Below are 13,897 nucleotides of genomic sequence, written 5' to 3' on the forward strand. Positions count from 1 at the left end.
ATTGAAGGACGTGAGATTTGGATAGATGCTGGAAAAAATGTATTTTGGTACAGGAAGAAAATTCAGATTTTCAACCGGTCAGTAACGATCCTTTAAAATGTTATAAGAATGTTCTCAAAATGTCAAGGGACAGTAAATAGGAAATGTCAACGATTTATTAATTTGTGCATACATATTTGGCTCGTTGAACTTTAACTAAAAATCGAAAAAAAATGCATTTATCTCTTTTATTTCCCACAAAACGTCGAAATAAGCGTAACGTCATCGCGTTATCAGCTGTTAAAATTCGATGTTTGACGTTTTCAAAACCTACTAGGTAACAGATAAGTTAATACACAAAAACGAAGTCGGTTACTCTATGATTATTTTATATTAATCAGACGAAAATTTATGTATCGAAAACATATCATTGATTTGATATTTAGAATTGGTTATTTTCGTGGTATGAACCTTCTCCTTTATCCATCAACAACATATCAATTTTTTTTGGAGATTTTATTACTTCAAGATAAATTTAGGAACGTTTTTCACCGATTTATGTGCTATCTGTACACATGCTCACCTGTTTTGAAAACATTCATTCAGTAGAATTACAGAAAATAAAAGAGATCAATGCACTAATTTTTCGATTTTCAGTTAAAGTTTCACTAGCTAAAGTTGATTGCAATATTTACCAAAATTTGGTTCATAGCCCATTTACTGTACCTTGACCGTAAGTGCAAATAGCACGACACTCTACTGTTAAGAGCTATGAGATGAATTTGTCCATAACATCCGGACCTGATTACATTTTTCAACATTCTTATATAGACAAACTGTCTACTTCAACAGGAATCTCGTTGTATCATATTCATATTCTAATCAACTATTCGTGTCAACAAACAATTACTACAAAAAAGACTAACATTAAAACTAACCCTACCATTTTTTCTGCATTAGATGAAAATCCTAAATTTATTAAACAATGAAGATCCTATAAACGAAAAATGACAAAAAGTATAGCCAAAGCCGGACAAGGAGTCAGAGCTTTGCATGAGGGAGATAACAACATATGAATTAAACAGTTTGGCTTGGTTTGCACATACAATTGGTATACTACTTTTCAACAACCTCCACAGCACCAGTTTTGTTTCATTAGTCAATATAATCTGCAAGGAATACCAACTGATAATATGATCACAAACTTTACAAAAAAAAAGAAATACAATAAAAATAACAAAGGATGTATTTGGATAATGTATTCGTTTGAAAACAGGACAACATGGTCAGGAAAACCGATATAAGATTGTATGGCGTTATGATTCATATCAGAAGTATAGTTTAAGGGGTTATAATCTAATCAATTCAATCGTATCATGGATAAGGAAAGTCTGTGAAAAAAAATCAGCAATAAGATGTTTAGATTGATTTAAAAAAATGTATAACAAAAATACCGAAGACCAAGGTAAATTAAAAAAGAAGAAGCCTATAACATAAAAACTAACAAAATCAAACGTCATCAAACAACGGAACGACTGTAAAACAACCGTCATATTCCTGACTTGGTACAGGTATTTTCCGAAGAAAATGGTGGGTAAAAACCTGGTTTCATAGCTAGCTTACCCACACATTTGTATGCCAGTTGTTAATAGTTCTGTGATATTAAGAAAAGTGGACGAGCAACCTTAAGACATAATACTAGTAGGTTATTGTGACAATAATTGGGACCCAGCAGCCAAAACTTTGTAAACATACATCACAGACATACAACACAACTGACTAAAAAATTCAAACCAACATACAAATAAAATGAAATTAACTCAATTAGAATTCTTTATTTCATTTTGTAGCCTTGTAAAAGTATCACCAGCCCGATTGGCACATCATTGATATGTTAATTTTCTACCGTTTACAAAAGGTTGAATTATTCCAGGTATAGATTATCCGTATTTATCACAACTTTTCGGAATTTACAGTTTTTAATGCTCTTCAAATTTGATTGATTTGGCCTTACAACTGTTTTGATTCGGGCGCCTCTGATGAGTCTTGTGTAGACGAAAAATTATAAACCTGGTATATTTGATGATATTTATATGCCCGTCGAAGACTATTATAGTTTACCATTGTACGCCTGTCCGTTTACTCTTTGTACTATAACTCAAATTTGGTTTCATCAATTCTTATGTAATTTTAACACAACATTAGGACTGACAGGCGAAAGCACCCTTTCGATTTTGAAAACTTTCGGCTGTCGTTTTAGAGTGTATGGACTTTAACAGTTGATTTAATGCAAGTTTTCACATAGCTCACACTAATTCCAGTATGCCTGGGTTGATTTCTTGAAAACTTTACATTTTTTGGGGTATGATAAAAGTAAGCTCCTTTTGATTTATACACATGCTGTACCATAACTTGTGTATGCTTGGATTGATTTACTGAAAAACTTTACACAACTGTTGGAATTGGTGAAAATAGCACATTGTTCGATTTAAACAAAAAGAAGATCCGATGTCATTTCAGAGTTATTGGATTTTGTCAGATAAATAAAAAAAAATTAAATATCATACACTAGCTCTAGTATGCTATCGTCTTCAGCCGAACAGTTTTATCATATTCACATAATTCAATTTATTGTGTGCTGGTTCATATTCTGGACGCCAGTCTTTGCTCCTTTCTAATAAAATCCACATATAGTAGTCTGTTGTTATTTATGTATTATTGTCATTTGTTTATTTTCTTTTGTTTCCTATTCTGACATCGGACTCGGACTTCTCTTAAACTGAGTTTTACTGTGCGTACCGTTGTGCGTTTGTTTTTTCTACATTGGCTAGAGGTATAGGGGGAGGGTTAAGATCTCAAAAAACATGTTTAACCCAGCCGCATTTTTGCGCCTGTCCCAAGTCAGGAGCCTCTGGCCTTTGTTAGTCTTGTATCATTTTTAATTTTAGTTTCTTGTGTACAATTTGGAGTTTAGTATGACGTCCATTATCACTGATCTAGTATACATATTTGTTAAGGGGCCAGCTGAAGGACGCCTCCGGGTGCGGGAGTTTCTCGCTGCATTGAAGACCCATTGGTGGCCTTCGGCTGTTGTCTGCTCTATGGTCGGGTTGTTGTCTCTTTGACACATTCCCCATTTCTATTCTCAATTTAATCGAATCATCTCGCACGGGGCAGGTGCACTCGACTCCAATCTTAATTGACTGTTTTCCTACCGAAGGTCGGTGGTTTTCTCTGGGCACTCCGACTTCCTTCCTCCACCAATAAAAACTGACCGCCACGAAATAGTACAATAGTGTTGAAAGTGACGTTAAACATCAACCAATAAATCAAACAATCTAGTATGCTTGGTTTGAATTACTACAAACTTATATTCAACACTGTTGTTAGGATTGGTGAATATAGAATAGGTCTTGATTTTGAAAAAAATCTGGTTTGTCATTCAAGAGTAATGGGACTCGAAGCAGTCATATCTGACGCATAATTTTTACGCCTAAGGGTATCCTCATGTATGTTTCTTTCTATAGAGCTATTTTATTTGCTTCTGTTTAAATGCCTTCTACACATCATAGTTTATTTTGGCATCTATTTCAATATGCACGATAAGGGCGTATCATGCGCTCTCGGCGCAGCTGCTTATCACTCAAATCAATGCATAAGAAAGCAGATCGCAACATTTTATTTTTGTCCTACGTTATTTGTTCCAATACGAATCAAAATGAAAAATCGTGTATCACCGTCATTATGTGACAAACTATTTAATGTTTCCTGAAATTAATGAGTCTACAGCAGTATTATTTTGCCAAAAAGAGGAGGGGAAGATATACCAAGGGGACACAAGAAAACAATAACGAAAAAGACAGGACATTGCAGTTTACTCACAGACAACAGTTTAAAAGATAGGCGAAGGATACCAAAGGGACATTCAAACTCACAAGTCGACCAATAAAAAAAGACAAACACAGAAAAACAACATAACACAAAACACAACATAGAAAACCAAAGCAACATCAAACTTAATGAATCTGATACATTCACTACGTTTAGTCGTGTATGGTGTCCAGCGCAGGGTTTAGCATTTGTTTCTATGTTCATTAAAGTATGTTCAAAATGAATAAATTCTTGCAAATCATGGTCGATATTTTATATGTATAATTATATGTTTGGTTTGCTTTAGGCTACATGCTCAAAAATGTTCATTTTTCTTTGTAGTTATAAAAGCTGCATAATCGTGTCATGTACAATCACATTGAATGTTAAAGAATATCCAAATCGTAGGATAAGTTAACAAATGAATAAAAACTAGCCTACTATACAATTATACGTTAGTTTTAAATTGCAGACGTCAAGTTTTCAGTAGTTTTATTCATTAGGCCCTGTAAAAGGTCAGAATGATAATTGATATAAAAAAAGAAAAAACAACACAAAAGGTAGCGATATTATCTGCTCTTTGGTCGGGTCTCTTTGACATATTCCCCATTTCCATTCTCAATTTTATAGACCATTTACTCAATTTAAGAAAAATAATTAAGTTTCTGCCCAACAATTTTTCGGAAAATGCCTTTACCAAGTCAGGAATACAACAGTTCATTTCCATTCGTTCCGTTGGTTGATGTAGTTTAACGTTTGATTTTGTCAGTTTATATGGACTTCCCCCTTTTTGAATTTACTCGGAGTTCAGTATTTTTTGTTATACTTTTTTCCGACAACGACATTGCATCATGATGTGTAGTTTTAGGCCTACAGTCGTTATTGCTTTCACATTTATTACTGAAAAAAAAAACATTAAGTAAAGATGGTTTTTGGTTTTGAGTTTGATATCATATACTCTATTAGTAGAAAACACTTTATGCCTATGTGGGTTGACACTTACTCCGATATTTTAGTCAAGGGAAAGTATGGTTTATGTATTAGTTTATACTTGGCTTATTTCTAGCTTTCAGTAAGTACGTTTACTCTTAGTTTGTTACATTGCGTGATTTGTTTACTTGTTATGTGTTATAGTGCTTAGTACCAATCCGATGAGTCAAATCCTTTCCAACTGGTTATTTTCACTTCTTTCTTATGTTGTATTGTTTCATCATTTTCCCCGGTTGGGCAAATGGTTCAGCGCTCTCAAACATGTTAAACACCGCCAGGAGCCTGTAACCCACTAGTAATCGTTGGTTACTGTCCGCCATAATTGTTTTCGTTTATTGTTGCAGCATTAGTCAGGCTGTTCGGTTTCTTTTTTTAATTGTCACCCCAAATGATTTAATTTATAAGTAATACGAATAATGATTTTAATTACGAAATACAAATATTATTATCGATGTTAAAGTAAAGGATTGTTTATTAACACAGTTGACATAATTTAAAAAAAATATTGTTCTTTTGTAATATTCCTTTTGTTCTATAGGTGATAAACAGAATGTTGATTTCATTGGAAATAAAACTGAAAATATTACTCATACGCTTTCATTTGGTACTAACTATGTTCAAAATCAAAATATATTGTGAAAATTAAGGATCGTTGATTAATCACTGTGTATCTGGTTTTTAGAAAGCTATAATGAAGTATAAACACGGAAATATATTCCATTTCAAATATGGCTATGTTGTTTTCCTCTATATGGAAATGTTTTCCAAGAATTGAACCAGCAGGAAAACACGATATCATTTCATGAAAATTCGGATTTTTTTGGGAAATCACATAAAAAAAATGCAACAAAACAACAACAAAAAAGATAACAATTAATTATTTGCATTGAAAACCAAAATTAAGTAAAGACAAAAGCCTTAAAATCATGTAACAAAATTATTCTGTATACTTCAATATTTTATATCCTACTGTTGACCTGTATTTTAAGAGACTCGATAAATCGTTGTGTCAATAGACTGTTGTTTCTTGACAGTTCATAAAAACATATCATTCAAGATTTCTCATTTTTAGCCGTACATAAAGCTCTTATTAATTCATAACATGCTTTTTCACTATGTCTATCAGGTTTTTGATATAAACATCTAAGTATCTGATATTTCCTGTTGTGCGCAAGATTCCACAAATTACAGTTTTGTTGACTCTGGTAACTTAACCTCTTCGTCGTTCCATAATCTCGTCATTCGATTTGACATTTGAAGAGACTACAAACATAAAAATTCACTTGTAATATGTGAGTAAAACTCGTATAATTGATTGGTTGCTGTAAATTGTTACTTAACGGGCAGTGAAAAATATTTCATTCATATTCAAAACGAGAACGAGTAAACAAATAATCTGATAAAAAGAGTCTCGAGATGATAAAACAGGTGTGAAGATATAACATTTTTGTCTGCATCCTGAGAGTTACTGGAAATATATCTTATAAACACTGTAGAAGAAGATAAGGGAATTATAACAGGATAAGAAATGCTTGGAAAATCAAATCTTTGGTTTATCCATCAAAACTCTCAAAAGATTTTTATTCAATTTTAATAATGATTTTAAGCGATTTTATATTATCTTGAAAGCAATAATGGATAGAGAAAAACTCCCAACCTATATATAAATTAAACCGATGTTCAAATCTATATAAGTCTTTTGTAAAACATCAACATCATGAAAATGCATTTCCATGTTCAATTTGTTAGGCTGCTGTTTCTTTGACATTAAAACATTCTTTCATTTTATCATGATAGATAAATATAAGGGTGTCAATTTCTTTTCGAGTGTTTAAATCCTTTCTATTTCGATAACTGTTAGATCACGTCTGATTGCTGAACGCCAAGAATGAATTAAAAAAGAATTAAAAACTATCCTCAAATTAGAATCAATATAACAAAAAAAAATTAGAAGCCACTATTGCGCCCCTTGCTTCTGGTGATAACAGTAGATGTTCAAATCTCATACATCCATTAAAATGTTTTAAAAAAACACTTTGCGACTTCGGCGCTTTTTCAGAATCTTCAGAATTTTTTGTGATGAACTTAAAGATGCGTACATGTAAACGTTTTTATATCTTGAGCTAATGGTTTAAATTATTTTCGTTTTCTGATTTTGTCAATTAGAATCATATTCGGCGAGAGTCATAAATGTGGAAAAAGACTGCGTTTTGTCTCTGACAACTTTGAAACATAAGCTCTGGTGTATCTTTATGAGAAAGAACGACTGAAATCGACATTAAATATGTTTGCTGTCACATCAAGAATTGGTTGGCAGTTAGGTTGCGTCGGTATCTAAACTCACTAGCAACAGGTTATCGCGGTCTCAGATCTTTAGATACCAGTAAAGTCGTATGATCTGTAATTTTACTGATTGTGTCTTATTACTGATTGAGATTTTTATTGAATGTAGATTCGCATGGCCGGGGATGCATGCATAGCAAGGGGCGCTTACCCTTCGACACACCCGGAATCGGTCTCGATTTATGAGATTTGAACATCGGTACACTAAATTTTAAATAGAAAACATTTTCACAGATGCTGTTTGATGTTGCTCATAAATATGGAATGTTTACCTAAAGTTATTGCGTTTGTCGCAAAGTTTAGTTCTCAACCGACCTTCATTGTAAATTTCTAGATGTTTATCAAATAAAACTATTACGTTTCAAGTTTATCTTTAAAATTGTCTTTTTTGCGGTCCTAAATGTGAAAATTTAACCAACTTAAAAAGTGTTCTTCATTGTATCTGGATAACGGTTAAATAAACATGTATGCATACAGAAATCATATACGTTGCTCTTGTATAGGTGGTATTCGTAATAATCTTATTAATTGTAACCTGGCTTTGCTCATGACTTTTTTGTACTTAATTTACTTAGTCACATTGAAGTTAAAATGAAAGAAATAAGATTTCTCGTATAATAAAAAAATTATATGCTATTTATATGTTTGTGTGTGGTAATTTCTGGTAAGAGGGAGGGCATATAACTTGCAATTTTGAACTGGAAAACTACTTTTAATCACACTTTGCAATTGTGATTGATTAGTTGATTAATTGTTTGTGTTAAAGCCGTGTTATCACTATTGACTTTACTGTGGCGGTCAGTTTTTTTTATATAATTGGAGGGAGCATAAGCGCCTGGAGAGGACCACCAACCTTCGTCAGAAAAACTGACAATCCTAATCAATTAAGATTGGAGTCGAACGCACCTACCACGTGCAGGGTTCGAACTCACAACCTCGGTGTTGACACGCTTGTGGTACAATAGATGGACTGCTTAGACTAATTGGCCACTGATTTCGATTATCGTTGAATAATTATTGGTGTTAACGCCGTGGTTATCACTATTGACTATATTGTGGCGGTAAATTTTTTATATAATGGAGGGAGACGAAGTACCTGGAGAGAACCAACAACCTTCGTCAGGAAAACTGACAATCTTAGTCAATTAAGATTGGAGTAGAACGCACCTGTCACGTGCAGGGATCGAACTCACAACCTCGGTGTTGACACGCTTGTGATACAGTAGATGAACTACTTGGACTAACTGGCCACTGATTTCGATTATTATTGAATAATATTCTATCTTTAGACATGAAGATTTTGGTCCTCACAGATAAAACGTGGAAAAGATTATATATACTACCCCTAGAAATTCGCATTATCGTAATGTGTTGACATACTTGGACTCCAGAAGATGTTCGAAAGCGAAGTGTAACATCATCGTCTGCCTGAAAAAAAAATGTGTATACATATAATATTAAACAGAAAATAATACAAAATGTCTTTACTTCATCCTGGATATTGTTTTGAATAATCAAAAGGTTATGATTATGACTATTCTCATCTGTCTACAGCAGTACATTGATTTTGACATTTAACTCGGTTACCACCGAGATAAAATTGAAAGTAATGCTTTAAACGTCTCTTTCATTTTTCATAAAAGAAGGAAATATAATACTAAGTTGCCTGCTCCCAGCTTCCCTTGAAACAACAAGCTTAATTTTGAATAATTTATGATCATTTTAGTGCTATATAAAGTTCACGTTAATGTCTCCGTCTTTTGTGTTATGTACTGGTATAAGCTAAAAAAAGTTATCACAATGTCAAATTTCATATTGTTTATCCTTCAACTACTTTTTCTCAATACTTCGCCCAAACAAAAATATTGTCTTTCCTTAATTAATAATGACAAATAAGTGAATTGGATTGAGTCACTCGTAACGATTCTATTCAAATACATTATTTAAATCCATGTATAACAAACACCTATATAACTGATCTTGTTTAATATTGAAAAGAAATTAACTTAAAAGGCATAATTACATAAAATATGTGCATTCTTCAAATTACTGACACTAAAGCGATTCTTTACCAAAAAAAAACCAATACGAGTAACATGATAAAATGAAGAACTAGCTTTCTTTCCAATCTTTGTAATGTTTTGACCTCAATTGTAAATTATATATGTAATGACCTCACCTTGTCCAATGTATCAGTTATGCTACCAGAACAATCATCTGTCCATTCTCCAGAGTCTAATTGTTTAAGCAGAAAAGTAGTCTTTATATATACACATATATGTATACCTATAGTACAGTATGCTGTAATTTGTGATGAGCCGTCTTTTGAAAATGACATATTTTTGCCCATATGATAGCTATCTACAGTCTTAATTCAGTAATACATTATTTTGTTTGCAGACAGGGATAGGGATAGGGTTGTTATTGAAATTGAGAAAATATTGTTTTATGACTGTCATTATTTATAGCATTGGGTTTTAATGGTAGATCTTTGATAATGTCTTTTTAATATATTCACAACTTTTGAAGAATCTGGACAATAAAGAGCATGATGGCTTGTACTCTGGACGAGTAAAGAGCTTGACACATTGTACTTTGGACGATTAAGTGCTCGACCTATTGTATAGACAACTGTCTATTGTTAAAGACATTTTGCCCTTTGAATGTTTTTTTATTTATTTTGAATTGTTGGGATGCTGTCTCATTGACATATATCACACAAGTTTTAATATTCATACTTAATATAGTAAACAGTTCACGTTAAAATGGTTGTGTCTTAAAGACAAATTTTATGCCCCTTAAAAGTAATCGATAAGTCGATTATTTAGGACAATTTATTGTTTGTGCTTTGTTTAAATTTCAAATCTGAACTTTTGAACGTAAGAATTGTAATGTTATTAAAACAAAAATATTGTTAGTGCCATAACCGGTTAACAACTGTTTATCGAATGTTGGACCGATAAAACAATACTAGTAACTCGAAATTCTACTTCCAATGAAAAGTCATCAAACATACATTTTTACTTCGTTTATAACCAACACTAGAAGCTGTAAAGAGCCTGTGTCGCTCACCTAGGTCTATGTGCATCTTCAACAATGGACCATTGCCAACATTGTGGACTAGAAAGGAATTCATGAAAAAAAAATCATTTTCGTTAATCTGCTTATCATTTTTTCTGTTTACAGTTTCTCTCTATCTTTAGTTTTTGCCCAAAACATAGAAAAGTGTAAAAAAAAATCATCATTTGTAGATCCGATCTTGCTGATAATTTTTTTTTATATTTAAAGTAAAATTGAGAATGGAAATGGGGAATGTGTCAAAAGAGACAACAACCCGACCAAAGAGTAAAAAAAAACAGCCCAAGGCCACCAATGGGTCTTCAACACAGCAAGAAAATCCCGCACCCGGAGGCGGACTTCAGCCGGCCCCTAAAAAAATATGTACTAGTTCAGTGAATATGGACGTCATACTAAACTCCAAAACATATAAATGAACTAAAATAAAAAAAAAACCATACAAGACCAACAAAGGCCAGAGGCTCCTAAATTGGGACAGGCGCAAAAATGCGGCGGGGTTAAACATGTTTAGTGAGATATCAACCTTCCCCCTATACCTCTAGCCAATGTAGAAAAAAACAAACACACAGCAATACGCACAGTAAAACTCAGTTTAAAAGAAGTCCAAGTCCGATGTCAGAAAAGGTAACAAAATAAACTAAGCAAAATGACAATGATACATAAATTAACAAAGGACTACTAGCAGTTACTGACATGCCAGCTCCAGACCCCAATTAAACTGATTGAAAGATTATGTCTTCGTCATATGAAAATCAAGCACAATCCCTCCCATTAGGGATTTAGTATCATACCATCATAAAATATATGAGAAGAACAAAACTTGCATCATGCCAAAAACTTGTTTTAGAATAAATGTGTTTGTTTCCGATGCAAAGACCCTATGAGTGAATCAATATTAATATCAAAATATGTCATCTTTTATGACCTGACAACAGTATTGTAACTATATCCCTTCTGAATAAGTCTGTTAAAAGGTTTGGTTAGCTTTTGAGGTGAATGCCGACATTTTTGTGCTTTGTAAAGAATATTATCATAAAAAATGGATGCGAAATATCTGAACGTAAAGGATGTCTGCATGTTGAATTATATTTACGAATGATGTCCTAGTATCTATCTATTATAGTTTTCAAGATAAAAGGCAAACACACAAAATAATAAGTAAAAATCATCATTAAAGAGCAATAACTCCAATAAAGAGTCGACTGACTTATTTGTAGATCTGGTCTTGCTAATCATGTTCGCATATTTAAGTTGTTTTATCTATCTATTATAGTTTTTAAGATAATAGGCAAAAACGCAAAAATAGGTAAAAATCTCCAATAAGGAATCGACTGATGATTTCGGCCATGAGACTTCTTTGTAGATCTTGTCTTGCTGCTCATTTTTGCTTATTTAAGTTTACATTTATTTATCTATTAATGTTTCAAAGATATTAATCTCAAACGCAAAAAAATAGAAAATTGTCATTAAAAGGCCAATAACTCTAGTTAGGAGTCGTCGGACGATTCCAGCCATTATCTAAGTTGTCGATCTTATCTTGCTAATCATTTTTCTTATTAATGTTGATTGACAGGCGGGCTCATCGGACACATTTTAAAACTTGTTCCCAAATCATGCTTGTCTCCAAGTTTTGGCCCAGTATTTTTAGATGAAGCTTTTTGTAAAACAGACGACGACGGACGACACCTACGACGACAGACGACGAATGATGACGGATGACACCTACGACGACGACAGACGACGAATGACGACTGACGACACCTACGACGACGGACGACAAATGAAGACGGACGCCAAGTACTGAGAAAAGCTTACTTGACCATTCAACATCCTGTCATGTGCAGAAAATTGAGAAAAGTCAAAATCTCTCCTAAAAATTTCTATAAACCTTTGATTTCCATTATATCAGTATATTGGAGCATACCATTAATAATAGTGTAATTGTGACGTCATGAATATTCATTCGAATGATCAAATGCATAATTTTGACTAATGTTTGGTTGAATTTGGTAGTTTTTGCTTCAAGCGACATATGTCAAAAACATGGACCACCATACTTTTTGGTAGCATTGCAACCTTGGTATATTGTTAAATTAAGTATAAAACTCTGTCTTTGTATATACTGGGCATCTTTTGATTTTCATGATTATTCTTTCAAGAAAAAATCTATCAACTAAATCTCACCTTGAGACACTTTTGACCGTCGCTCAGAGTTGATTCTCCGTTTTTCTCGTATTTTAACATTGGCATAAGTGTAGTCGAGCTGTAAAATTATTTTTCCGTATTATTAAATTCGTTTAACTACTGCTATTTCACTTACTCCTTATTTGTACTAAAATTGTCGAACTGAATCATTGGTTTGTGTTGGCGTTTAATAAATTAAATTTTTTTTTCGATACTCCCTTTGGATTGCAAAATGTCTAAACATAAGAGGCGAGTTAAAAAAAACTTTCATGGACCGGTCATCATGCTTTCTTAATAATATTTTCACAGTGTATTGTACTACTTTTAGGACAAATTGTATCTACATTATAGAAAACTTCATCAGCTATAACTCAAAATACGGACAATTTCATGTTAAAGGGATCCTGAATTCTGTTTGACAGCTACATACATACTAATTTATGAGCCTTTTCAACTAGACAATTTCATACTTTACTTTACCATTGATGACAAAAGTGTATTTAAATTGTAATCTTATCCCTATTTAAAGCATACAATACGAAGAAATAAATTTGAAAGGCGTATGCAAACATTTGCAGGTAATACACTGTCCACACTCGGGACTATGTACAATAACTGGTTTCCAGGGATAAGTGATCGCAAAATGGCCGATTGGTTATTAAATCTTATATTATAGACTTCACCGAACCATCAATTGTATAAAATTTCTTACCCAAAAACTTGACCGGTTATTAAATTTTTAAAAGGGATTGACAAGACTGTTACCGACAACACAGATACTCAAACGAATCCAAGAGCATCAAAAATCCCTTTTAGAGAAAATTTAGTGGAGATCTTATATAATCCGGAATGGTAAGCAGTTCTTTCTCCACATATGGGTATATAAAGATCTGCTTACCATTCCGGAGCACATAAGATCACCACTATTTTTCTTAAAAGGGATTTTTGATGCTCTTGAATTTTTTTTTGAGTATCTGTGTTGTCGTTAACAGACACCTGTCGTGTCGCTAGTATAAGTAAAAGTTGGGTGATAAGTCTCATTCAGTAATGTCACATTCGAGAAAAAGCGGACGTGATTGTTGTCACGACAAAAGGAACATATTCATCATCTGCGAAACAGATGTTCCATGACGGTCAAAAACTCGCGATGTCGTCCCTTGAAAAATTTTACCACTTTGAACCCTTAGTTTATAATAAATAGCTCCCTTTTAAGCAACAACCTTCTATTAAGGCAATCATGATGGATGGGAAAGGCAAGCTCTGGAATCAACTGGGATATATACACTCCTTATGCAGGCGCTGCTGGAATGTTACTACATAGGAATGGAAAGATCACAATTCAGAAGCTGAAATCATCTCCTTTGCTGTAAAGTTCTGTTCTTAACTGACCCTTATGGTCAATTTCTAGACGTAAGTAAATATATGTAGCAGACTTAACTGTATTTGTGGTATC

The 13,897-nt window shown here is 33.1% G+C and overlaps 1 long non-coding RNA gene across 1 annotated transcript; it reads right to left on the reverse strand.

Annotated features, from left to right (window-relative positions):
• Positions 1 to 8,562: 8,562 nt before the first annotated feature.
• On the reverse strand, positions 8,563 to 12,517 carry LOC127709778 (uncharacterized). Its single transcript, XR_007985760.1, has 3 exons — positions 12,445 to 12,517; positions 9,362 to 9,417; positions 8,563 to 8,610 (listed from the first exon to the last, which is right to left on the reverse strand). It is a non-coding gene; the product is annotated as an uncharacterized LOC127709778 (long non-coding RNA).
• Between the last annotated feature and the right edge of the window lie 1,380 nt (positions 12,518 to 13,897).

Source organism: Mytilus californianus, unplaced genomic scaffold, assembly GCF_021869535.1.
Source record: "Mytilus californianus isolate M0D057914Y unplaced genomic scaffold, xbMytCali1.0.p SCAF_7, whole genome shotgun sequence".
Lineage (NCBI taxonomy): Eukaryota > Metazoa > Mollusca > Bivalvia > Mytilida > Mytilidae > Mytilus > Mytilus californianus.